This window comes from Aethalodelphis obliquidens, unplaced genomic scaffold, assembly GCF_003676395.1.
Source record: "Aethalodelphis obliquidens isolate GAN/ISIS:26980383/991018 unplaced genomic scaffold, ASM367639v1 scaffold44, whole genome shotgun sequence".
Lineage (NCBI taxonomy): Eukaryota > Metazoa > Chordata > Mammalia > Artiodactyla > Delphinidae > Aethalodelphis > Aethalodelphis obliquidens.
This window is the reverse complement of record NW_020837988.1, coordinates 15,334,807-15,358,988: the sequence shown is the minus strand read 5'-3', so window position 1 is coordinate 15,358,988 and position 24,182 is coordinate 15,334,807. Positions and strand designations below refer to the sequence as shown.

At 43.9% G+C, this 24,182-nt stretch overlaps 1 long non-coding RNA gene across 3 annotated transcripts in view; it reads left to right on the top strand.

The window, feature by feature from the left end:
• Window positions 1–22,329, top strand: part of LOC113606665 (uncharacterized) — a 66,251-nt gene extending 43,922 nt beyond the window's left edge. Inside the window, exons 2-5 of one of the 3 annotated variants that reach the window (XR_003427658.1) lie at window positions 15,873–17,685; window positions 19,341–19,596; window positions 21,377–21,639; window positions 22,108–22,329. This is a non-coding gene — a long non-coding RNA (uncharacterized LOC113606665). Of the gene's footprint in view, window positions 1–15,872; window positions 17,686–19,340; window positions 19,597–21,376 lie in introns of all 3 variants that reach the window. The other 2 variants (XR_003427657.1, XR_003427656.1) reach the window with 2 other exon arrangements.
• Window positions 22,330–24,182: the final 1,853 nt, after the last annotated feature.

Below are 24,182 nucleotides of genomic sequence, written 5' to 3'. Positions count from 1 at the left end.
GCATGTGGGATCCTCCCGGACTGGGGCACGAACCCATGTGCCCTGCGTCGGCAGGCGGACTCTCAACCACTGCGCCACCAGGGAAGCCCAAGAAACTGGTTTAAAAAAAAAAAAAAATAGCAGCTCTAGGGACTTCCCTGGTGGCACAGTCGTTAAGAATCCGCCTGCCAATGAGGGCGACACGGGTTCAAGCCCTGGTCCGGGAAGATCACACATGCTGCAGAGCAACTAAGCCCATGCACCACAACTACTGAGCCTGAGCTCTAGAGCCCGTGCTCTGCAACAAGAGAAGCCACCGCAATGAGAAGGCCGTGCACTGCAATGAAGAGTAGCCCCCTCTCGCCACAACTAGAGAAAGCCCATGCACAGCGACGAAGACCCAACGCAGCCATAAATAAATAAATAGCAGCTCTGTATGTACCCAAGTGGGAAAGTCTGGTCCTACCCACCAGGCCATCCCATAGATGTATATTTGAGGTATATTTTATTTTTTATTTTTTTTAACATCTTTATTGGAGTATAATTGCTTTACTTGAGGTATATTTTAAAACCACCCGTGTAAAGCAGGGCATTGGGGTGGAGATCAAGAGATCAACTCCATTAGAGTCCCTACAGGGGAACAGCATCACCCAAGGTGCCAGGAAGCACACAATAAGTATATTTCTGGCTTAAAAGATTATCCCAGTGGGGTGGCTCTTGAGGAGGGAAAGGAAGCCAGCTCTGGCCTGTCCTGGTTAGTTGAGCTGTAGAGGGTAATGTGAGTGAAACTGATGTCACAGGCCTGATATCTTCAACGGCTCCATTTCATGCCTACGAGGCACACCCCAGGTTGCAGCTGTTCTCTGCAGAGTGGGCTACTTGCGAGAGACTTCGAGCAGGAGAGTTTAGAGGGCTACATGCAAATCCGTCTCTAATACCGGAAAATGAAAACCACTTAAACTGCAAAATGGCGCATATGATTTGTCAGTTATAAAAAGAGGACTTTTTCGTATGTGTGCAACTTCACATAGCTGCTGGATATTTAAGAAATCATTAGAAAGTCATGTCAGATAAAGTCATTAGTCCCTGTTCCATCTTCACCTTTTATTGACTGTCCATAATGAGGACATAGTTATCCTTAGGTGGCTTCATCCTCTTCTTGGGACAATGGTGGGGCCAATCAGACAGTCTTGAAGATTTTAAGGTAGTTGTGGCCACTCCTACCAAGAGCAGAAGTGCCTGACACGCCCGTGGCCCCATGAAGCTACTTCCTTCCCCGGCCCTAGGTGAGGCCAGTTCCTGCGCTTCCCCATCTAGTTGTTTTGATGGATTCCATTACAAACCTGGCCAAGGTTTTTTAAGCAGCTGGGCTCAGCTCTGAAGCTCCCCTCATTTATTGCTTTTATCCCCCAATGAAAGCTGTACTCCCTCCTCTATCCAGGGATTCTTTACCTGCCTTACTTGCTCCACCTTCCTCCTTGCTGCTGCTTCCTCCCTGCCACCTTGCTGCTGTCCTCAGGCAGATGTCCTCACTCCCTTGTAGGAGCAGAAACAGCAGAGAGAATCACTTGGAGAGGCCATGCCTTTATTCCAGTGATGATGCCACTGCCCAGTGATTTGTTTGTAACTCTTATTTTAAAGCCAATATCATGTTATTTTAAACATCTTCAGTGACTGTATTTCAGGGGTTGACTTTTCAAATGGCCAGACGTTATTCAGGGTCACGCACAATAGCAAAGATCGTGATCTAACACGGCACCACTGTTTGTGTCAGCGAAGTAATAAGATTTGATTTTCTCTTGTAACTTGTAATCTGGGCCAAAAGAAATTCCACTAGACTATAACCATGATGGCAGGGGCTGTGTTTGTTCTGCTCATCACTTCATGCTCAGCTTGAAGACTGTAGGCACTTAAATAATATTTGTTGGGGGAATTCCCTGGCAGTCCAGTGACTGGGACTCTGAGCTTCCATGGCAGTGGGCATGGGTTCCATCCCTGGTCAGGGAATTAAGATCCTGAAAGCCACACAGTGAGGTCAAAAACAAAAAAGAGGTCATTTAAATAATACTTGTCGAGTGAATGAGTCAGACGTCCAAAAATGTCTGGAGCAGAAGCAGCATCCTTTGAACAAGCAGATGATCTCTCATGACACCCGCCACGTGAGGACCCCACTGGCTGAGCACAGAAATCCTGATTCGTGTGTTCTTCTCCCCCTATTCCTTTCTGCTCATGTGGAGATACACTGCCAGTGAGTTGCAAGCCTGGAGAGTTAGTAACAATTAAATCAGGAATGTAAACCTTGGGATTATCTACATGTTGAAGCCATGTGTGCAGATGTTGTTCCCAAGGGAACTGCTGCAGAGGCTGCCGGTCAGTACCATGTGTCTAAGCCTTTCCATGATAAATCGTTATTACCAGAAATCTTTACAAAATGTTTTCAAGTACAGCTCAGTGCTTTAGATAGATTCATTTTTCTCTTCATGTGGTAGAATCACATCTGGACATTAGTTAGATATATTTCATCTAAAAATAGCATTTATCCAATTTACTGTCACTTGAGAGAAACCTTCTTTTTCCCCTTTTTTAAGGCAGACTCCACTTATAATTCTCTGCAGTCTAACATGGCTCGCTGCCATCTAATATATTAAAAAAAAAATAAAGGTATCAGGTTGTGTCTGTGTAAGTGTATAAATGGAAGTACAATGAAATCATGGTTTTTATAGACTGAAAAAATATAACTGCCTTCTCATTGCCCTTTTCTTCATTTTTTCTTTAAAGTCATCAGTGATCTTCCTGGTTATGTTGTTAAGCCCTAAACTCAGCATTGGTATGAACTCCATCAGACTCTCCTGAGTACTTATGTCAGGGCCACAGGACGTGACTTGGGGGCTTTTTGCTCGTTTCCTCTTTGACTGTCTTCTTATCAGTGATCGTGTCCTCTCGTCAGTCAACCATTTGGGTTTTAGAAAGAAAGGTGGAGAGAAATGAGAAAGTGCAGAATAAGAGATGAAGGAAAAAGGAGTAGCAGGGTTCAAGCACCAGGCTCGGGGCACCCTTTGGAGCAGTTTGCGCACCTTTGAAGGCAGAAACTGGAATTAAATCTGACTAAAGAAAAATCGGCACCGCTTCTTCTACCTGAGGCATTGATGTTAAGTAAGTCAGAGTTGGCTCTGGAAGGGACTTGTTGTAAATAAGGAAGCACTGTGGTTCTGTAAGTGTTTATCTTCAGGGACAGTTCTTAGACCTTTCTTGCCTTGTGACACTTGTCCCCCTAAAGAGAACTCTGGCTTTTGCCCTTTTTCTCTAAAGGCACATCCCCCGCACCCACACCCCTTACCAATGGGATCATTATTGTTGTCAGTGTGATGGGATGATTCCTGTTTTCCTTTTCAGTTCACCTTCCAACCAGAGTTAATGGGTCTGACCCATCATTGTTATGCTGTGTTGTCCCTCGAATGTCAGGGTGGCTTCCTTGGCCCTCGTTAGTAGGACCTGAGCTTGGAAGGGAAGGGCTTGACTGACTCCTTCCACATCCCCTACCCTTCTCATTTGTGACCTCCCACAGGGAGGTGTCAGGGCCACAGCCTGAGCTGTGGAATTGAGTGACATTGGCTGAGCTGAGTGGCGATTTAACCCAGGACCTTGATATTGTTGGTACCATGCAAGCGTGGAAATGATTCGCCCACTGGGATGAGCTTAAACACATCTGCTCAGATTTTCTTCCAGTGCATTAACACAGGGGCCTTCTAATTCCTAAGCATATCCAGGCTGGAAAGCTTCTGCAGCGTCCGCCCTGAGATTGGAACTGCTGAGCCATTTTCATTCTGTGAAGTATTTTTATAGATTTTTTCCTTCGGATACATCTTGGCATAAATGAAACAACAGACTTAACATTTTAAGAGGAGACTCTCATTTGCCTTCAGTTAGTTGCAACCTTCATTTCTCAGCTATAAAAATTGAACAGATATGTGAGTATCATGGGTGGAATGAAATTAATTTTTACCACCCACAATAGTTCGTTAGTGAAATAAGGAATGTATTTAATGGATCTGTGCTTGGTGTGCCTAAAATTATTTCACCATAATGAAAGGTCTTGAAAGACTAAGAAAAAGTATGATGACAATTAAATTGCCTATCTGAACAGTATTACTGTAGAGAAGGAAAACAGAGTCTTAAAATAGCTCATTGTAGAGTTGAAAAAGATGGAGCAATCCACAAAGGAAGCACAGAGATGTTGCAAATAAAATGAGAATCTTTTTAAAAAAAAAATACCAACACGGTTCTTGTTCTTTCCTTGCATGGCGTCCCAGATTTTCAGGACCTTTCATGCTTCCATTTCATTTTCATGGGGGGTGTGACTTCAGTTTGATTTCCTAAGCGAGCTCTATTTCTCTGCTTTCAAAGGTAAACCTCCATTCTTCCCAAATGTACAAAAACAAATAAGCAAAAAACCAAAACCAGATGTACAGTAAAGCTTTGTATTCTTCATGGTTGGAAACCTACTAATTAAGAATTTGACACTCCCGAAGAAAAAAGGCCAACAGGGCAGAAAGACAATAGGAGGGAATAGTTAACAAACAAACTTTCCCTCAGCCCTTGAATAGCGCCCCTCCTATATAATATCAGAGGTAGAAGGGGATCTTAGCAGCTGGACCAAATAGTCCAACACCTTCTTTTACAGATAAAGAAAATGAAGTATAGAGAGGGCAAGCGATTTGCTCAAGGGCACACAGCCAATTAGCGGTCAAATAAGTAGAGAATACAGTCCAGTGCCTTCCCTCACAATAGCACCCAAACGCCAATCGTCACTTATTTACTTTGATAAAGGCGTGCCAGCACTTCAGCACTATCCATTTTTATAGCTATTAGTTTTTATTAATGCATCTAATTAAATGAAATAAAATTCCTCTGAAATGTCCTCTAATGCAGACTTTTCACAGATCCTATTGCAATACTAAGTCCTTTGCGCTCCATCCCAAGCCCCGGTGAGTGCGGTTAGAAGGTTTTCCCGCAGATCCTACCTCAAGCCAGTGGTTAACAGGCATTCTTTGGTTTGTTAGGTCAAAGAATGGTAACCCTCCTCAGAGTGAGCACGTTCTGGAATCATCTTAGTCCCATGAGGCTTGTTTGTCTAGGTCTTACCTCCCTCTGCTCCTCTTGACTCTGCAAGAAAAAATCGAGGAATAAAACCCAAATTTCTTTCTCGTTATCTGATAACATTGCACCAACGCCACTGTTTTACGTTTCTGGTTTTCCAGCTGCTTGTGTTTTTATTGTCTGAACTTAAAACTAATTTTAATGACAGTCGTATTCTGGAAGATCAAGAGAAGGGTGGGTGTGAAGTCTAGAATTCAGTGTGTGTCTTGTCATTTTGCTCCAATAATTCAGTGCTTAACTCTGTGCTGGGCATTTGGTATGCAGGGGGCAGGAATAAAAAAAAAATAGATATGAGGGTCCCCGTACTCAAAGAATTGTTAGTCTGGGGGAAACAAAATAAACAACTGGAAATTATAGGTGGGTTACCGATCATAAAATAACCCTTACCGCTGGCCCTGGTAACTTCATAGAGCGAGCTGAATTAGTCTCTTCTTTCTGCCTGTCTGTGGCAGTCCCTCTTCCCTCATCACCCAGGGGGAGAGAGGGGCTAACATGGCTGGAACTAGGGTGAGGCAAGTGAGGCCTTGCCTTGGGCACACAATTTAAGAGGGTACCAAAAATCCAGCAGCTAAGATTTTATTTTATTTTATTTTATTTATTTTTAAATGATCTGTCATGACCATTAGTTTCTCTATGGTCATGACTTAAAAAAATTTTTTTTTATTATTTTTATTTTTGGCTGCATTGGGTCTTCATTGCTGCGCGTGGGCTTTCTCTGGTTGCGGTGAGCAGGGGCTACTCTTCGTTGTGTACGGGCTTCTCATTGCGGTGGCTTCTCTTGTTACGGAGCATGGGCTCTAGGTGTGTGGGCTCCAGTAGTTGCAGTACGGGGGCTCAGCAGATGCAGCACGCGGGCCCTAGAGCATGCAGGCTTCAGTAGTTATGGCGCATGGGCTCAGTAGTTGCGGCCTGCGGGCTCTAGGGAGTGTGGGCTTCAGTAGTTGTGGTACACGGGCTTAGTTCCGCGGCATGTGGTATCTTCCTGGACCAGGGATTGAACCCATGTCCCCTGTGTTGGCAGGCGGATTCTTAACCACTGCCTGAAGTCCCAAGCAGTCAAGATTTTAAATAGTGCATTAAAATCCAAATTAATGCAAAAACACCCATGAACAACGTATCAGTATTTAAATAGAGAACAAGTACTACTGATTTTTCCTTTTTACCTCAGGCTCTAATATAGTTTGGCATGGCTTTTGGAGTTAACATCCAGAAATGATGCAGAGTAAGTGTGTGTGTGTGTGTGTGTGTGAGAGAGAGAGAGAGAGAGAGAGAGAGGGAGAGGGAGAGAGAGAGAGAGAGAGATGAATCACAAAGCCGGAAGAAACCTTAGTACCCAAAATTTAGTCCAATTTTATAGGCAAGGAAACTGAGAAGTTCAGTGTCTCACCTTAAGCCAATCACAGATATCTTTAAAAATACTAAAGCTCGGGGCTCTTAGCCACCAGTCCTGTGAATACTTACACAATAATGGTTTCCAAAGCAGAGGAAAACTCATCTCCCCCCGCAAAGGAGGCAAGCTCAACAAATTGGTCAAATCAGAGCATTTTAATGGGCCACAGACATAGAGATAGAGCTTTAAAAATAGCTAAAGATCCCAGAGCACATGCACAGTCTCTCTTTGGATCCTGTGCCTATAAGGATTCCAGAAAAATAAGGCATGGCCTGGAGACCCAGTCGCTATCTGATTTTGGATGGCAGTGCTTGCAGGGGGTTGAGGGGTAGAAGAGGTCCTGGTGTCAGGCTCCACTGGTACTCCCCCTGCCCTGGCCATGAGACCCGCCCGGTTTTGGCCATTGGGGCAAACACTTTTTCTCACGTACCCCTCCCTCCTTCTTTGGCTCTGTTCACAGGTGACTTTGCTGGCACGGCTCTTCCTCACGTTGGCGTGGTTTGACCTGAGGTTTGGGCTTGTGCTTTCGTTCTGATTCAGCCAGAGGAAGCCCTATCAGTGACTCAAGCCAGTTCACTGGAGTTTGACGATAGGGTTTGGGGCCAAAATGCCAGCCAGAGTAAGTGTCCCTTTGCCTCACTTCATCCTCAGTGAGTATAGCTTCCCTTATGACCTTGTAGGAAGGAGTGGATGGTGGAGGGAAGTTTGGTTGTTCCAGACTGGTTCAGACTGGCCCAATTGGACCAGTCATACAGTCCTCAACCTACAAATAACTATCAAAATCCCACTTTGACAAGACTTAGAATACAGTCCAGGTACATGGTGATCATGAAAATTCCTGGTCCTCCTTGCTCCTTCCCCATCCAAGTCTCGGGGGACAAACTATCCTGTACATACAAGGGTTCTGAATACAGCAAGAGTTCTGAAAAACTGATCAACTTGCCCCTGGCTGCTTGGGACTTTCCTGGTTTTAGCACTGAACATCCCAAGTCCCAGGAAACCAGCGTCGTTGGTCAGCCTCAGTGACCAGCAGCCAGTGGTCACCAGGCCACACGGTGATCTCAAGAGTCATTAAAGAGGTAGAGCATTTGACCCTTTCTCAAGAACAGGATGGAACCCCAAGTGAGTGGAGTAAGGGGCAGCTGAACTTGCTTTTCAAGTTTGGGCATGGGAACTCTGGTAAAACCTGTCCTTCAGCCTCTGATAAGAATCACCTGCTTTTGGTCAGGGTCTGAGCTGAGGGCTGCACTTCCAAAGCAGTAAGAGTTTATTACTACCCCCATGGAACTTGGGCTGCGGGTCAGAGGTGTCCTGTGAGGATCCTTGAGTGATCGGCAAGCACTGATGCCAGCAATACATTTGATCCCTATCACCATCAGAATCGGGGCAGAGGGAAAAAAGGCAGGAGCTACAGGACCCAAATGTCCAAGGACAGGGTTTCCAGCATGATACACCCTCCTGTAAGGCCGACCACAGAGTACCTCCACAGGCACCAGGCTCATCCTGTCCTTGGCCAAGCCTCTCTCCAGGGGCAGGGCTGATGGAGGTGTGTGAGCCCCTCAACACCTGCAGTCCCGCACCTGAATTTTTAAGAGGCAGCTGAGGACAAGAAGGCAAGAGAAGAAATGAAGGCAAACCCATCAGTTATCGTTTCCCCTTTGGTGCACTTGTGTGTGCACATACACACTCTCTCTCCAGCCTGATCAAAGCATGGAGAACTCTTACGGGAAGAATCAGAAATGTGAAGTCCCAAATGAAACCAGAAATGAGAGCAGAGTAAGTGTCTGAGTAGCAAAAGTGGTGTGGGCGCCCAGCAGCTCAGGCAGATTTCCAGTGTTCAGGGTCTCCCTGGGGCATGTTCACAGAGTCCGTTGACTCAGCGTATCTTAAAGGCACCACTTAACCTCCAGTGATAACTTCCATCACACTGGAATACACAAAGGCTGCAGAGGTTCCAAAGAGATCACATGCTACGGGAGGATCTCACAAGAGGGTATGGTTATGGAATGAGTAGCAGGAAAGGATGGGTAAGATGTAGATAGAAAGATTGGGAGGTATAACAGATGAGGGGCTGACAAAGGCTCCGATCAGAGAGCTGGAAGAGGTTTAAAGAATGTGGGTTGAAGCAGGTAATAGTCTTGTCTACTCTTTTTTTTTTTTTTTTTTAATTAGAGTATAGTTGACTCACAATGTTGTATTTCTGCTGTACAGCAAAGTGAATCAGTTATACATATACATATATCCCTTCTTCTTTAGATTCTTTTCCCATATAGGTCATTACAGAGTATTGAGTACAGTTCCCTGTGCTATACAGTAGGTCCTTATTAGTTATCTATTTTATATATAATAGTGTATATATGTCAATCCCAATCTCCCAATTTATCCCTCCATCCTCCCCTTTCCACCCTGGTAATCATAAGATTGTTTTCTACATCTGTGACTCTATTTCTGTTTTGTATATAAGTTCATTTGTACCATTTTTGTAGATTCCACATATAAGTGATATCATATGATATCTTTCTCTTTCTGACTTACTTCACTCAGCATGACAATCTCTAGGTCCATCCATGTTGCTGCAAACAGTATTATTTTGTTCTATTTTATGGCTGAGTAATACTCCATTGTATATATGTACCACATCTTTTTTATTTAATTAAAATTAATTAATTTATTATTTATTTTTAGCTGCGTTGGGTCTTCATTGCAGCGCACGGGCTTTTTCTCTAGTTGTGGGGAGCGGGGGCTATTCTTTGTTGCGGTGCACGGGCTTCTTATTGCAGCGGCTTCTCTTGCTGTGGCTCGTGGGCTCTAGAACACAGGCTCAGTAGTTGTGGCACATGGGCTTAGTTGCTCCGCGGCATGTGGGATCTTCCCGGACCAGGGCTTGAACCCGTGTCCCCTGCATTGGCAGGTGGATTCTTAACCACTGCACCACCACGGAAGTCCTGTACCACATCTGCTTTATCCATTCCCCTCTCGATGGACATTTAGGTTGCTTCCATGTCCCGGCTATTGTAAAAAGAGCTGCAATGAACACTGGGGAGCACGTATCCTTTTGAATTATGGTTTTCACTGGATATATGCCCAGGAGTGGAATTGCTAGATCACATGGTAGCTCTATTTCTATTAGTTTTTTTAAGGAACCTCCATACTGTTCTCCATAGTGGCTGTACCAATTTACATTCCCACCAACAGTGTAGAAGGGTTCCCTTTTCTCCACACCCTCTCCAGCGTTTATTGTTTGTAGATTTTTTTGATGATGGCCATTCTGACTGGTGTGAGGTGATACCTCGTTGTAGTTTGATTTGCATTTCTCTAATAATTAGTAATGTTGAACATCTTTTCATGTGCTTTTTGGCCATCTGTATGTCTTTTTTGGAGAAATGTCTATTTAGATCTTCTGCCTGTTTTTTTGACTGGATTGTTTGTTTTTTTGATATTGAGCTGCATGAGCTGTTTGTATATCTTGGAGATTAATTCCTTGTTGGTTGCTTCATTTGCAAATATTTTCTCCCATTCTGTGGGTTGTCTTTTCGTTTTGTTTATGGTTTCCTTTGCTGTGCAAGAGCTTTTGAGTTTAATTAGGTCCCATTTATTTTTGTTTTTATTTTCATTACTCTAGGAGGTGGATCAAAAAAGATCTTGCTGGGCTTCCCTGATGGCGCAGTGGTTGAGAGTCCGCCTGCCGATGCAGGGGACATGGGTTCATGCCCCGGTCTGGGAGGATCCCACGTGCCGTGGAGCAGCTGGGCCCATGAGCCATGGCCACTGAGCCTGCGTGTCCGGAGGCTGTGCTCCACAATGGGAGACGCCACGGCAGTGAGAGGTCCACATACCGCAAAAAAAAAAAAAAAAAAAATCTTGCTGCGATTTATGTCGGAGAGTGTTCTGCCTATGTTTTCCTCTAAGAGTTTTATAGTACCCAGACTTACATTTAACTCTTTAATCCATTTTGAGTTTATTTTTGTGTACGGTGTTAGGGAGTGTTCTAATTTCATTCTTTTACATGTAGCTGTCCAGTTTTCCCAGCACCACTTATTGAAGAGACTGTCTTTTCTCCATTGTATATTCTTGCCTCCTTTGTCATAGATTAGGTGACCACAGGTGCATGGGTTTATCTCTGGACATTCTATCCTGTTCCATTGATCTATATTTCTTTTTTTGTGCCAGTACCATATTGTTTTGAAGACTGTAGCTTTGTAGTATGGTCTGAAGTCAGGGCACCTGATTCCTTCACATACATTTTTCTTTCTCAAGATTGCTTTGGCTACTTGGGTCTTTTGTGTTTCCGTACAAATTGTAAAAATTTTTGCTCTAATTCTGAGAATAATGCTGTTGGTAATTTGACAGGGATTGCATTGAAGCTGTAGATTGCTTTGGGTAGTATAGTCATTTTGATAGTATTGGTTCTTCCAATCCAAGAACTGGTATATCTCTCCATCTGTTTGTGTCATCTTTGATTTCTTTCATCAGTATCTTATAGTTTTCTAAGTACAGGTCTTTTGCCTCCTTAGGTAGGTTTATTCCTAGGTATTTTATTCTTTTTGATGCAGTGGTAAATGGGATTATTTCCTTAATTTCTCCTTTTGATCTTTCATTGTTAGTGTATAGGAATGCAAGAGATTTCTGTGTATTAATTTTGTATCCTGCAACTTTACCAAATTCATTGATAAGCTCTAGTAGTTTTCTGATGGCATCTTTAGGATTATCTATGTATAGGAACATGTCATCTGCAAACAGTGACAGTTTTACTTCTTCTTTTCTAATTTGGATTCCTTTTATTTCTTTTTCTTCTCTGATAGCTGTGGCCAGGACTTCCAAAATTATGTTGAATAAAAGTGGCAAGAGTGGACATCCGTGTCTTGTTCCTGATCTTAGAGGAAATGCTTTCAGTTTTTCACCATTGAGAATGATGTTTGCTGTGGGTTTGTCGTATATGGCCTTTATGATGTTGAGGTAGTTTCCCTCTATGCCCATTTTCTGGATAGTTTTTATCATAAATGGGTGTTGAACTTTGTCAAAAGGTTTTTTCTGCATCTATTGAGATGATCATATGGTTTTTATTCTTCAATTTGTTAATGTGTTGTATCACATTGATTGATTTGCAAATAATGAAGAATCCTTGCATCCCTGGGATAAATCCCACTTGATCACAGTGTATGCTCCTTCTAATGTGTTGTTGGATTCAGTTTGCTAGTATTTTGTTGAGGATTTTTGTGTCTGTGTTCATCAGTGATATTGGCCTGTAATTTTATTTTTTTGTGGTATCTTTGTCTGGTTTTGGTATCAGGGTGATAGTGGCCTCATAAAATGAACTTGGGAGTGTTCCTTCCTCTGCAATTTTTTTGGAAGAGTTTCAGAAGGATAGGTGTTAACTCTTCTCTAAATGTTTGATAGAATTCACCTGTGAAGTCATCTGGTACTGGACTTTTGTTTGTTGGAAGTTTTTAAATAACAGTTTCAATTTCAGTACTTGTGATTGGTCTGTTTCTATTTTCTATTCCTGGCTCAGTCTTGGAATGTTGTACCTTTCTAAGAATTTGTTCATTTCTTCTAGGTTATCCATTTTATTGGCATATAGTGCTTATACTAGTCTCTTATGATCCTTTGTATTTCTGTGGTGTCCATTGTAACTTCTTTTTCATTTGTAAATGTGTTTTTCTTTTCTTTTTTTTGGCTGCATTGTGTGTTCATTGTTGCGTGCGGGCTTTTACTAGTTGCAGCAAGTGGGGGCTACTCTTCGTTGTAGTGCATGGGCTTCTCCTTGTGGTGGATTCTCTTGTTGTAGAGCACAGGCCCTAGGCACGCAGGCTTCAGTAGTTGCAGCACACAGGCTCCGTAGTTGTGGCTCATGGGCTTAGTTGCTCCACGGCATGCGAGATCTTCCCGGACCAGGGATTGAACTCCTGTTCCCTGCATGGGCAGGTGGATTTTTAACCACTACACCACCAGGGAAGCCCCTTCATTTCTAATTTTATTGATTTGAGCCATCACCCTCACCCTCTTTTTCTTGATGAGTCTGGCTGAAGGTTTATCAATTTTGTTTATCTTTTCAAAGAAACAGCTTTTAGTTTCATTGATTTTTTCTATTGTTTTCTTTGTCTCTATTTCATTTATTTCTGCTCTGATCTTTATGATTTCTTTCCTTCTACTAACTTTGGGTTTTGTTTGTTCTTCTTTCTCTAGTTGCTTTAGGTGTAAAGTTAAGTTGTTTGAGATTTTTCTTGTTTTCTGAGGTAAGACTGTATTGCTATATACTTCCCTCTTAGAACTGTTTTTGCTGCATCTCATAGGTTTTGGATCATCGTGTTTTTGTTGTCATTTGTCTCTAGGTATTTTTTTGTTTGTTTGTTTTGGGGTTTTTTTGCGATACGCGGGCCCCCCCCACCACTGCGGCCTCTCCCGCTGCAGAGCAAAGGCTGCAGACGCACAGGCTCAGTGGCCACGGCCCATGGGCCCAGCTGCCTCACGGCACGTGGGATCCTCCCAGACCAGGGCCCTAACCCGTGTCCCCTGCATTGGCAGGTGGACTCCCAACCACTGTGCCACCAGGGAAGCCCCTGTCTCTAGGTATTTTTTTTTCTCTTTGATTTCTTCAGTGATCCATTGGTTGTTTAGTAACATTGTTTAGCCTCCATGTTTTGTGTTTTTTACAGTTTTCCTATAATTTATTTCTAATCTCATAGCATTGTGGTCAGAACAGAAAGATGCTTGATATGATTTCAAGTTTTAAAATCTACCGAGGCTTGATTTGTGGCCCAAGATGTGATCTGTCCTGTAGAATGTTCCATGTGCACTTGAGAAGAAAGTGTATTCTGCTGCTTTCAGATGGAGTGTCCTATAAATATCAGTTAAGTCTATCTGGTCTCATGTGTCATTTTTTTTTTTTTTTTGCTGTACGCGGGCCTCTCACTGTTGTGGCCTCTCCGGTTGCGGAGCACAGGCTCCAGACGCGCAGGCTCAGCGGCCATGGCTCACGGGCCCAGCCACTCCGCAGCATGTGGGATCTTCCCGGACCGGGGCACGAACCTGTGTCCCCTGCATCGGCAGGCGGACTCTCAACCACTGCGCCGCCAGGGAAGCCCTCATGTGTCATTTAAGGCTTGTGTTTCCTTAATAGTTTTCTGTCTGGATGATCTGTTCATTGGTGTAAGTGGGGTGTTAAAGTCCCTCACTATTGTGTTACTATTTCCCCTTTTGTGGCTGTTGGCGTTTGGCTTATATATTGAGGTGTTCCTATGTTGGGTGCATGTATATTTACAATTGTTATATCTTCTTGGGTTGATCCCTTGATCATTATGCAGTGTCCTTCCATGTCTCTTGTAACAGTCTTTATTTTAAAGTCTATTTTTTCTGATATAAGTATTGCTACTCCAGCTTTCTTTTGATTTCCATTTGCATGTAATATCTTTTTCCACTTGCAATCTGTATGTGTCCCTAGGTCTGAAGTGAGTCTCTAGTTGATAGCATATATATGGGTCTTGTTTTTGTATCTATTCAGCCAGTCTGTCTTTTGGTTGGTGCATTTAATCTATTTACATTTAGGTAATTATCAATATATAAGTTCCTATTGACATTTTCTTAATTGCTTTAGGTTTTTGTAGCTCTTTTTTCTTCCCTTCCTCTTTTGTTCTCTTGTGGATTGATGACCACCTTTAGCGTTGTGTTTGGGTTGCTTTCTCTGTTTTGTTTGTGTACCTATTGTAGTTTTCTGGTTTGCATTTCCCATGAGGTTTTTGATACAGTAGCCTGTATATATACAATGTTGTTTTAAGTTGCTGGTCTCTTAATTTCAAATGCAATTCCCATTTCCTGCATTTGTACTCTCCTCACAGTTGCTGGTTTTGATATCATATTTGTGTGGGGGTGATTTCCTACTATTACTTTATGTTTGCCTTTACTGGTGAGCTTTCCCATTTGTCATTTTGTTGTTTCTAGTTGTGGCCTCCCCTCCACTGCCCCCCAACCCTGAGAAGTTCCTTTAGCATTTGTTGTAAGGCTGGTTTGGTGGTGCTGAATTCTTTTAGCTTTTGCTTGTCTGTAAAGCTTTTGATTTCTCTGCTGAATCTGAACGTGAGCCTTGCTGGGTAGAGTAGTATAGACATAGTCTTGTCTTATAGTCACTTGTGTATAGGTCTAATTTATAGACATAAATTAGGGGATTTATGTCTATAGGGGATTGTGCCTAATTCCCCTTCCACTCACTTCCTCCACTTTCAAATGACAAGATCCATAAAGACAGGGCTATGTTTTATTCGACTTTGTAACAACATAAGTGCTTAAAACAGTGCTTTTAACATCATAGGTGTTCAGGAAACGTTTCTGATAAAGTTGAAGTGGAATTGAAACAACGATTTATTAAAGTTTAGGGCATACACCTTGGGACAAAGAATTGATGCCATATATGTAAAGATAAACCTAGTGAAGTAAACTGATGTTCACATCAGTTGTAGCAAGAAACATCAGTGTGCCCCCAATACAATTACGGATTACGTTTATTGTATGTATAAGCCAAGTTTTTAAAACTGAAGCGTGAAAAGTACGTGGACTTCTTCGAGATCATACACATCCTTTCAATGAATACAACTTTCTCTCTTTACAGTTAGTCCGTAAAATCAGAATATAAATCATGTAAATCAGAATGACCAACGTGGGTAAATTAGAAGGGCTTTGTATTTGCAGTACTACACAGGCTGGTTCTACATTAGGGACAGCTGATCCCCCCACCCCCGCCCCGGGAGAATGAAGGGTTTATTATTACTTGCAGCAAATAAGAACACTGGGGTTGTTTCCCAAAGAAGCGTCTCTCCAAACAACAAAATTAGGGGACTCTTAAGCTGTGGGTACATGCGTGTCCATGAAGGGGCTCGGACAGTAGGCAGAGTCTAAGCTTTAGTTGATTGATTGAAGGGGACGGGCTGACCTTCAGCACCAGGGAGCTGCTGACTGCTGGCTGAAACTTTTGTTGATGACATTTCTTCACTCCTCAGTTAATGCTTATCTTCCTTTTCACTTTGGTTCCTATTATTTTACTTCATCCCCCACCTTCTGTTCTTCTTTCTTTTCTTTTCTGTCTTCCTGTATTAAAGGGACTAATTACCCACATGCCCAGTCCCTTCTAGGGGCCTCTGTCCCTGTACACGGCCCTGCCTGTCCTTTCCCTGCCACTTCACTCCCCCACCAAAATTGCTGCTGGTTCCCGCTCTCCCCGAGGCCCGACTGCTCAGCTTTTCCTCGGGGTCCATGAGAGGATATAACCATCGCCCTCTTACTTGTCTAAGTAGGTTTCTGTTCTTACAACCAAAGGTGTATCTCAAGCCCCTACCCCTTCCTTCCTCTGTTGTAGGTACACCTGCCAGCGGTGCCCGGAGGAGTTGCTCAGCCTCCCTCGTGTCAGCCAGGATGTAAAAGGGAGACCACCTGGCCTGCGTGCTCAGAAGCATCAGAATATTTAGAAATGGGCAGACGGTTGGTTGAATTTTCTACCTTTTGGGGAACGTTTCAGTACCTTGTGGACAAGGCTCTTGGACTCCATTTAAGCACCTTGTTAAGACCACTGAATGAATTTTGTTGTGCAAAACAAGAAGTAGTCACATGGATACTGCCCCTGAGCCCTGCCTAGGTGGTAGGCTTAGCTGGATAGAGGTGGTTAGGGATTTAACCTTTTTTTAAGAATGAAAAACATTTAAAATTGGGAAAGAAAGTGGACTTTATCTCCTTAAATGGAATGACTGTAGAACAGCAAAACCTTTTTCTATCTCCAGCAGGGAACTGTGGCAGGAGACTACGAGCTTTATGGGGAATTACTGGTATTATCAAAGGCTTTTCAAAATAGACTTGAAATGAATAGTTGTGTGCCTGTTTTATTACTGCCTTGTGAGTTTACATTTTGTTTTTTGTACAGTATTTTTCTCCCCCTTATGAGATGGTTGCTAGGGCTTGCGAGCAAATAACGTTTATTGTGTTGAATTTGGGACTGAACATAATTACCTTACAATTGGGGTTCATAGTGCCATTTTTGACAGTTATATTATGAGCTTTTTGAGGAAAATTGAGCCCACATGCTGTAAGCTGCTTCCTATTCAGCTGCCCTTCAAGCTTTGGTGTCTCGGCTCTCCCTGCCCCCATTCCTCTGCCGCGGGGCAGCCTCGGGACCAAATGCTGCTGGAGGAAAACCAGACAATCCAGTGTGGGTACCGCCAAGCTCCAGCACTGTCTCCTCTGAAAAGCCCCTTGTCCCCAGTGTGTTTTTCCGGATGACTCCGTGGACATGCGTCTCTAGGGATGCTGCAGTTGGCTATCACTACAGGCATCCTGCCTTTCTCCTACCGGGAAAGTCGTGAGTAAACAGAAGTTTTGTAAACAGAAGTTTTGTAAATCGAGTCAATACTCCTAGCAACCTCCTTGACCATTTCAGAGATGCTTCATCTTCATTTCTGGCCGGTCTTTCGCTGGTAGCACTTCTTACCTAATCTGTCCCATAGCGTTTCTGTAAAGGAAGGTAATGAGCGGTAAACAAACTCTTAAATGCACCAGGGGAGCACAGTGCTTACAGAAATCCTTCTTAAATAAGTCTTTTTTTTTTTTTTTCCTGTTCCTTCCTATTGCCCTAGCAGAAATTTGGGTTCACCTAGAAGCAGACCTTGAGATAAGGGTTTAAGTGCAAATGGTGTATTAGGGAGTTCATGCCAGGGAACACCAGTAGGAGAGGGAATTGATAGTGGGAAGGGAAGGAAAGTCAACACAAGGTATGTCATGGAGCAGGTTACTACTTAGGCAAGGGCTGCTCAGTCCTGCGGGGGGTCTCTAGGAAACAGTGGAAAGACACACCTCAGATTTGTGCCACCTGAGGGCGAAGAACCTGGGGCGTTTATATACTGGCTCCCTCAGTCACTGTTGGAGGGCTGCTTCTGGGGAGCGGGTGGGTAATAATATCCTAGCGCTCTACCTTCTACTTGGGGAGGGGCTATCGAAATCCAAGAAAGCTCTTGGATGGTAAATGCTGGCAGTTGGAAGCCAAGACAAATGTAAGTGGCTGAAACGTAAACGGCTGTGGGCAGGACACCAGCACATCTGCTACACTTGGATTCTCAGAATGTGTGTGAGGAGGTGGCTTCTCCATTGCTCCTGAGTGTCACTGCAACAACTCTTCTTTATCGGTAAGTGTCTTCTAGATGCATTTTCTGCAAATCAGAAAAGGTTCTGAGAGATTTATTATTAGGAAAGTGAAGTCTTTCCTTCAAAATATTTTCTTTGTACAGAAATACTAGGAAATGGAACCAGTGGCCACGACCAATAGATTAATATCAAGCCTTTTCAAAATGCTCCCATCCGTCATCTTCAGTGGATGGAGGATATAGAAGCAAATATATACAGCCTTTATTCTCGAGATTGTTTTTATTCCACCATCAGTGGATTGCCATGATTAGCAAAGGCTAATCTTAGATGCTTTTTCAAAGTGCCTGTATATCCTTTGTTACCTCATGGACCATGGTGTGGCAGGCAGACCACTTGTAACTTGCCCAAGAGGACAGGGGTCAAACAGAGGTATGGGGTGCTGTCCTTTATTCATAGGTACCAGCTCCAAAGAGTGATTAAATCCAGGCATCCTAACTCCCATATCTCGGAGGCCCTGGACCCTCGTGTTGCTGGTGACTCCTGCTACTGTCTTTATTCCTAATGGCACTCTGGCAGCTGAACCAATCATGCCCTGGTTGGTTTCCTACTGTTTTGAGGGTTGATGAGTCTAAGTTCCTAACACAGCATCAGAGGGGGATCTTGGTGCTGAGGAGAATTAAGCTCATGGAGTCTCTATGGCACACAGATGCCACAAAAGAGTGGAGCTGAACTTCCCTTGAGAGGCATATTGATGGCCTACCATCTTGGTAAAATGGAATTCAGCTCAGTTTTGTGTCAGACCTAAGTGGCAGCCTGTATCTGTATCAGATCCATGGACTTCTTCTACTCTGACTCCTAATTCTAGGCCCTGATATGTAATTTGTGAGGTTTCAGAGCTGGAAAAAGCTTTAAAGATCATCCAGCCAACCTGTCTATTTTGCTGATAAGGATCCTACATTCCAGAATGGTTAAGTCACTGACCCAGAGTCAAACAGGGAGTCAAGAGCTGGGCTGAGAGAGAGCCAGTCTTTTCTCACTTTGCATGAAGTTAGTTAATTTTGCAAGCAGCAGAATTTCTCACTGGATTCAGGAGAAGTAAATGTTTGGTGCCACAGAGTTTTTTGAATACCTGCTGAAGACAGTGCAGGGCTCTGCGGGGATCTGAGGAACGAGACCCTGTGCCCTCAGGGCTCTTACACTGTCTGCTTGAGCTCTTTGCTCCTTGCTTCCCAGCTCTCTTCCCCTGTTGCCACTCCCAATTCATCCTCCATCCTATTTTCACTTCTCTTTTCTTACAGCTTATGCCCCTCATTCCAACTCCCTGATTCCCCTCCTCCACCATTTCTCTGCTCCCATTCTACCAGGTTCTCTTCTGCTACTATATATTTCTCTTCTCTGCTACTATATCTTTCTTTTCCTCGTATTTATCTATCACCTCCCTTGAGCTGCCCCTTCCTAGGCCCCCTTGCTCTCCCCTCTGCCACCTTGGATCCTGGAAGCATACTTGGTTATCGTGGTCAGCGGCCTCTGCAATGGCCAATGGTCCCCACCTGCTGGTCTCCATGCCCTCGTGGAATCCCTTCCCTTTTGGTACAGGATGGACCTTGTAAGTCAATTCTAATGAATAAAATATGACCAAAATGATGGGACATCACTTCTACGCTTAGGTTAAAAAAAGCTTTGGCTTCCACCTTAGGTGCTCTTTGACTATAAGGAAGCTGGCTGCCATGTTGTAAACTGACCTACGGAGAGGCCCATGTAACAAGGAACTGAAATCTCCAGCCAACAGCCAGCAAGTACCTGAGGTCTGCTAACCACCACGTGAGTAATCCTCCCCCCGTGGAGCCTGGAAACAACTGCAGCCCCTCCGATATCTTGACTGTAGCCGGTGAGAGACCCCAAGTCTGAGGCACCCAGCTAAGATGCTCCTGGATTCCTGAACCACAGAAACTGTAAGATAACTTTTTTTTTTCAATTGGAGTACAGTTGATTTACAATATTGTGTTAGTTTCAGGTGTACCGCAAAGTGATTCAGTTATACATATATATTTTTTTCAGATTCTTTTCCCTTACAGGTTATTACAAAATATTGAGTGTAGTTCCCTGTGCTATAGAGTAGGTCCTTATTGGTTATTTTATATATAGTAGTGAAATGTTTGTGTTGTTTTCAGCTGCTAAGTTTGGGGGTAATTTTTTATGCAGCAATATTAAAAATGCAGAGTTGTCCTTTACAGACCCCCACCCAGAAATGTGTGTCTTCTATGACCTTGAGCAAATCGCTGCTACTGTTTGGGCTTCAGTCTCCTCATCTGGGAGGCTTTGGGCTTAGAGTCTAGTGTCTCAAGTCTTCTGTCCGTGAAGATGTAGCCTGTGAGGTTACAACAAGGCCCATCTCTTCTACTGTTTAGTGTATGAAGCCCGGTTAAACCCGCACATCTTTGTATGTTAAGCTCCACGTCTTTAAATTTGCCTCACGTTTTTCACTCCTATTATCTGAAGTCTGTTTCTAATTTCTGACAGAATTGCAGCGGCCCATTGTGTGCCTCGCTCTGCATGACATGCCAATTTCATTTTGGAGTCACAGCTATTGTCTTTTTCCCCACTAATCTCGTTTTGCAAAATTCCAATAGAACCTGTGAACAGAGAGAGTTGCCCTTGTGCTTGATCTGGGTGCTGTGTGGCCCCCAAACAGGGGTGGATGATAGACAGCCTGTCTGCCACCCGAGGCATCTTTTCTTGCTTAAAAATTTGTTCTCCAGATTGCAGACTCCCTTCCAACGCTAGCAAAGACTGGAACATATTAAATAAGAGCAGAGCTGAAATTGGATGGAATGTCTCAGCCACTTAGATTCAGACCTCTCTTTAGGGGGAGCACGTGGGGAAGAGGCCGGGAAGTGCCCACGTGGATAATGTGGAGGAAGACAGCTTCCATCCCTTTCTTATACCATTCAAGCCTTAAACAGGGGTAACATTTTTTCTTAAGCAGGGCCTATAACCCAGGATCCATCACTTATATATGGTGTCCATGGCAACCAGGCAATGGTATGGGATCCCTTCTCACTGGGGAATTCCTTTTATGGCTCATTTCCGAAACCAGCATGGCCAGTACAGGAGCCTGCAGTTTCCCAGTTGCTTAGCAACCAGCTCCTATGCTCTAGTCACTAGGAAAAGCAGACAGTTAAAAAAAAAAAAGTGTAGTCAGAATCATATGTTACATTCTTTCTACTTTGTCTCTTTAGAATAAAATAGTGTGCGATAAGGATGCGGGAAAGGGCAACCGCTCCCTGTTAATGCCTTCACTGCTCCTGGCGGGCTTGCAGGCAGAGAGAGGGAGGAAAATGTTAGCATGCTTTCGGCTGGAAATTAAGCAGCGTGAGCCATCTGCACGTTGAAAGCTCTACATTTTTCACGTCTTGTGGGGGCATCAAGTAAGTGCAGGGCCAGCAATCTGTGTGCTGCATTCCCTCCCCCAAACCAGAAAAGCCAGGCTCCACCCACAGGTGTCACTGGACCACTTCTCCTTGGCTGACATTCCTGGGAGGAGTGAATTGGTTTGTTGGGTTTTTGGTAGAAAGGCAAGGAGACCATGTAGCCCCCTTGAGTTACAGCTGTGGTTTTCAACCAGGGATGATTTTGCCCCCCAGGTGACATCTGGCAAGGTCTGTAGACATTTTGGGTTGTCATAGTGGTGGGGGAGGGGGATGTTGTTGCTAACCATCCTACGATGTTTAGGCAAAGGACAGCCCCCAACACCAAAGAAGTATCCTGCCCACAGTGCCAGTATGCCGAGCTTGAGAAACCCTGCGTTAGAGAGTCAGAAGAACCATCTGTCTTGTTAAAGACAAGCACTACAGCCATTTGGAAAAAACGGCACAGCCCCTGTCACCCTGGCCTCAAACAGAAGCCTGTCTAGTTTGGACCACTTCAAATGCCTTGTCACCTCCATTCTTTCTTTCTTATAATGCATCAACCGGAGCTATACGTTCCCTATAAAGGTAATATTTTCTGTGTGTTTTTGTTCCTCATTCTTCCTAATAATTTTGCAAAACTGGTAGGACTTTGGGGGCCAGAGTGTTTGCTGCACACTCTTGCACTGAACCCCAAGTCCTTTTTCTGGGTCACAACAGCTGGTTTGTAGTGGGCAGCGTCTCACCTTCTATAGTTCGTACTTTTCCTCCCTGTCATGCCCTTATTCTCAGCAAAGTTTATCTGCCAAGGTTTTGCCCACTCACCCAGCCTCATTTGATCTCACCCCCGTTGGCTTCTTGTTCAACACCCAGAAGGGCCGGATGAGCTCTAAACACTTAGAGGTTTCACTGCCCCTTCTAGATTGTCGGGGGATCCCACCTGACTCAAGCCTCTCAGGGTTGCAGCTCTAATGTGTCACTGCTAGAATTTTTCTCTTCCGCAGGGGATAATTAAATGATACACTTAGAGGTTGCTTGCTCATCCCTCCCAAGCAGAATGATGGAATCTCACCTGGAAGCAGTGACAACCAGGAAAGGCGGAAGAAGGATGTTTACCAGACACACATGAACTCAGCTCCCCCAGAAGGTAGCACACAGGTACCTCATTTCTGAACAGGTAGCAGAAGCCAGATCCACAGTCACCCCAGGGCTGTGACTGGCTGGAGACGGGATATCTCGAGGTTTACCAGGAGGACCGGAAGCACTCCAAGTATGTGGACGTCAGAGCAGTGGCTAAGAAAGAGTCCAGGCGGGCTGGGACATCAGGCAGCTGAGGGCAAGGCAGGCAGCACGTCTGGGCTCCAGGATGACAGGCGATTTAAAACAGGGCACCCTCAGAGCCCTGAAACAAGGCAAGGCTTTATCAGGAAGGGGATCTGAGCCTCAGGAGTGAGAGTAGTACAACTGAGCCTGGCTGAAGACAGATCCTTATGACAATAAAGCAGAAGGGATAACAGAGAGGGAGGGAGGGGGTTGATGCCTCCTCCGGGGCAAATAATTTTCTCTGTATCCCTGTAACACTAGTACAGGTTCCTAGAAGATCAGTCAGTTGGTCAATTAGCAGGTAATGTTGAATATGTACTCTGTGGGTATCATTCCTTGCATAAAGCTCCCGCAGAACCCTAACCTCATGAGGTGCTCCAAGAAAAACATTCTGTGATCACTATGATTTTTGCAAACTGCAAGTCCCTCTTGGAAATTCATAGTGTACAGTAGCATTTTAGAAGCTCAAACTCCTGTGATATAGAAACCTGTTTTTAATCCAGTAACAGTTGACAACAGGATCCTTTTATTACGTGAAAACTATGAACATCCTGTGGACACACCTTGAGAGATATTGTTCTAAAGCATTCCTAATCTGGTGTTCCCAGGCCCTTCGCAACCTGGGCCTGCCCTTGTTTCCCGACTTTACCTTCCTTTATTTTCCTACATTCCAGGCACACTGAATTCTTCCCTTGTACATGCCCCTATTTCACATTTCCTTCTTTTCTCTACAGCAGGTGATTCATCATCTGCCCAAAAAAGGGAAAAAACGCTGAGCCTTCCTCACTTCAGCCCCCGCCCATTGCTACCTATCCTGTAAGGCTCACCTCAAAGGGGGGGACACTTGATCCATCTCTGCCCCAGCCTCCCTGTTACTATAAACAATGCATTTTCTCCTCTGATCCCTTGTGTCACACTATCTATTGCTTTTAGAGCACTTAGTACCTTTTAATTTGTGTATGGCCATCTATGCCTTTCTTATTAGGAGACAATCCATGTCTGGTTCATTTTGATACTCCTAGCCCAGAACACAGCTTACTCGTAGGATTGTCCAAGGGAGCAGGAAGTAAGAAGCTATGACCTCCAAGGCGGAAGTAAGTTTCCCAACACTCAGGCCAGAGATGGCAGATCTCTGGCTCACAGGCTGTGAACTCACACTCACCTGTGGTGAACAGACTCATCTAGCACCACGCAATGCCCCTGGGGCCCAGATGCCGCGCCCCCTCCAAAGCTTCTCAACACAGTGCTCGCAGTAGTCATAATCAACGGGTTAGAGTTGGCATGACAGAGGAAATCTAGTTGTCATCCTTGATTTGGACTTTTCCACGAAGTGAAAGTTAGGAGAATTTAGCAAGCTGAATATTGGAGCTGTTAATACTTCAGATCAAGGACTGTCCATAACAGAAAAGAGCAATTAGCAAAACTGTTCATTATACTTTCATGTTCAAGTCTAGTCTCAAGGCTAATTATCTGTATAATTAACGTGTTACCAAATGCAAATAATTGATGAGCCTGATCTCTTGGAATGGAACACAAGTCTTGTGAAATGTAAATAGCTGTGAATTACTAACAGCTTTCCTTTACATGGCCTGTCTAAATAGGGCAGTGCCTGTAAAATTAAACAATTTAAGTATAATCCCAGGTATGCTGAAAGACTGACAAAACAATATGATGTGTGGTTCAATGCACAGAAAATGCACAGGTTTTTAAATTCTCACTCTACTACTTTCTAGCTGTGTGACCTTGGGCAAGTTAATCTCAGTTTACTCATTTATAAATCTATATTTATAATTTATATTAAATTATAA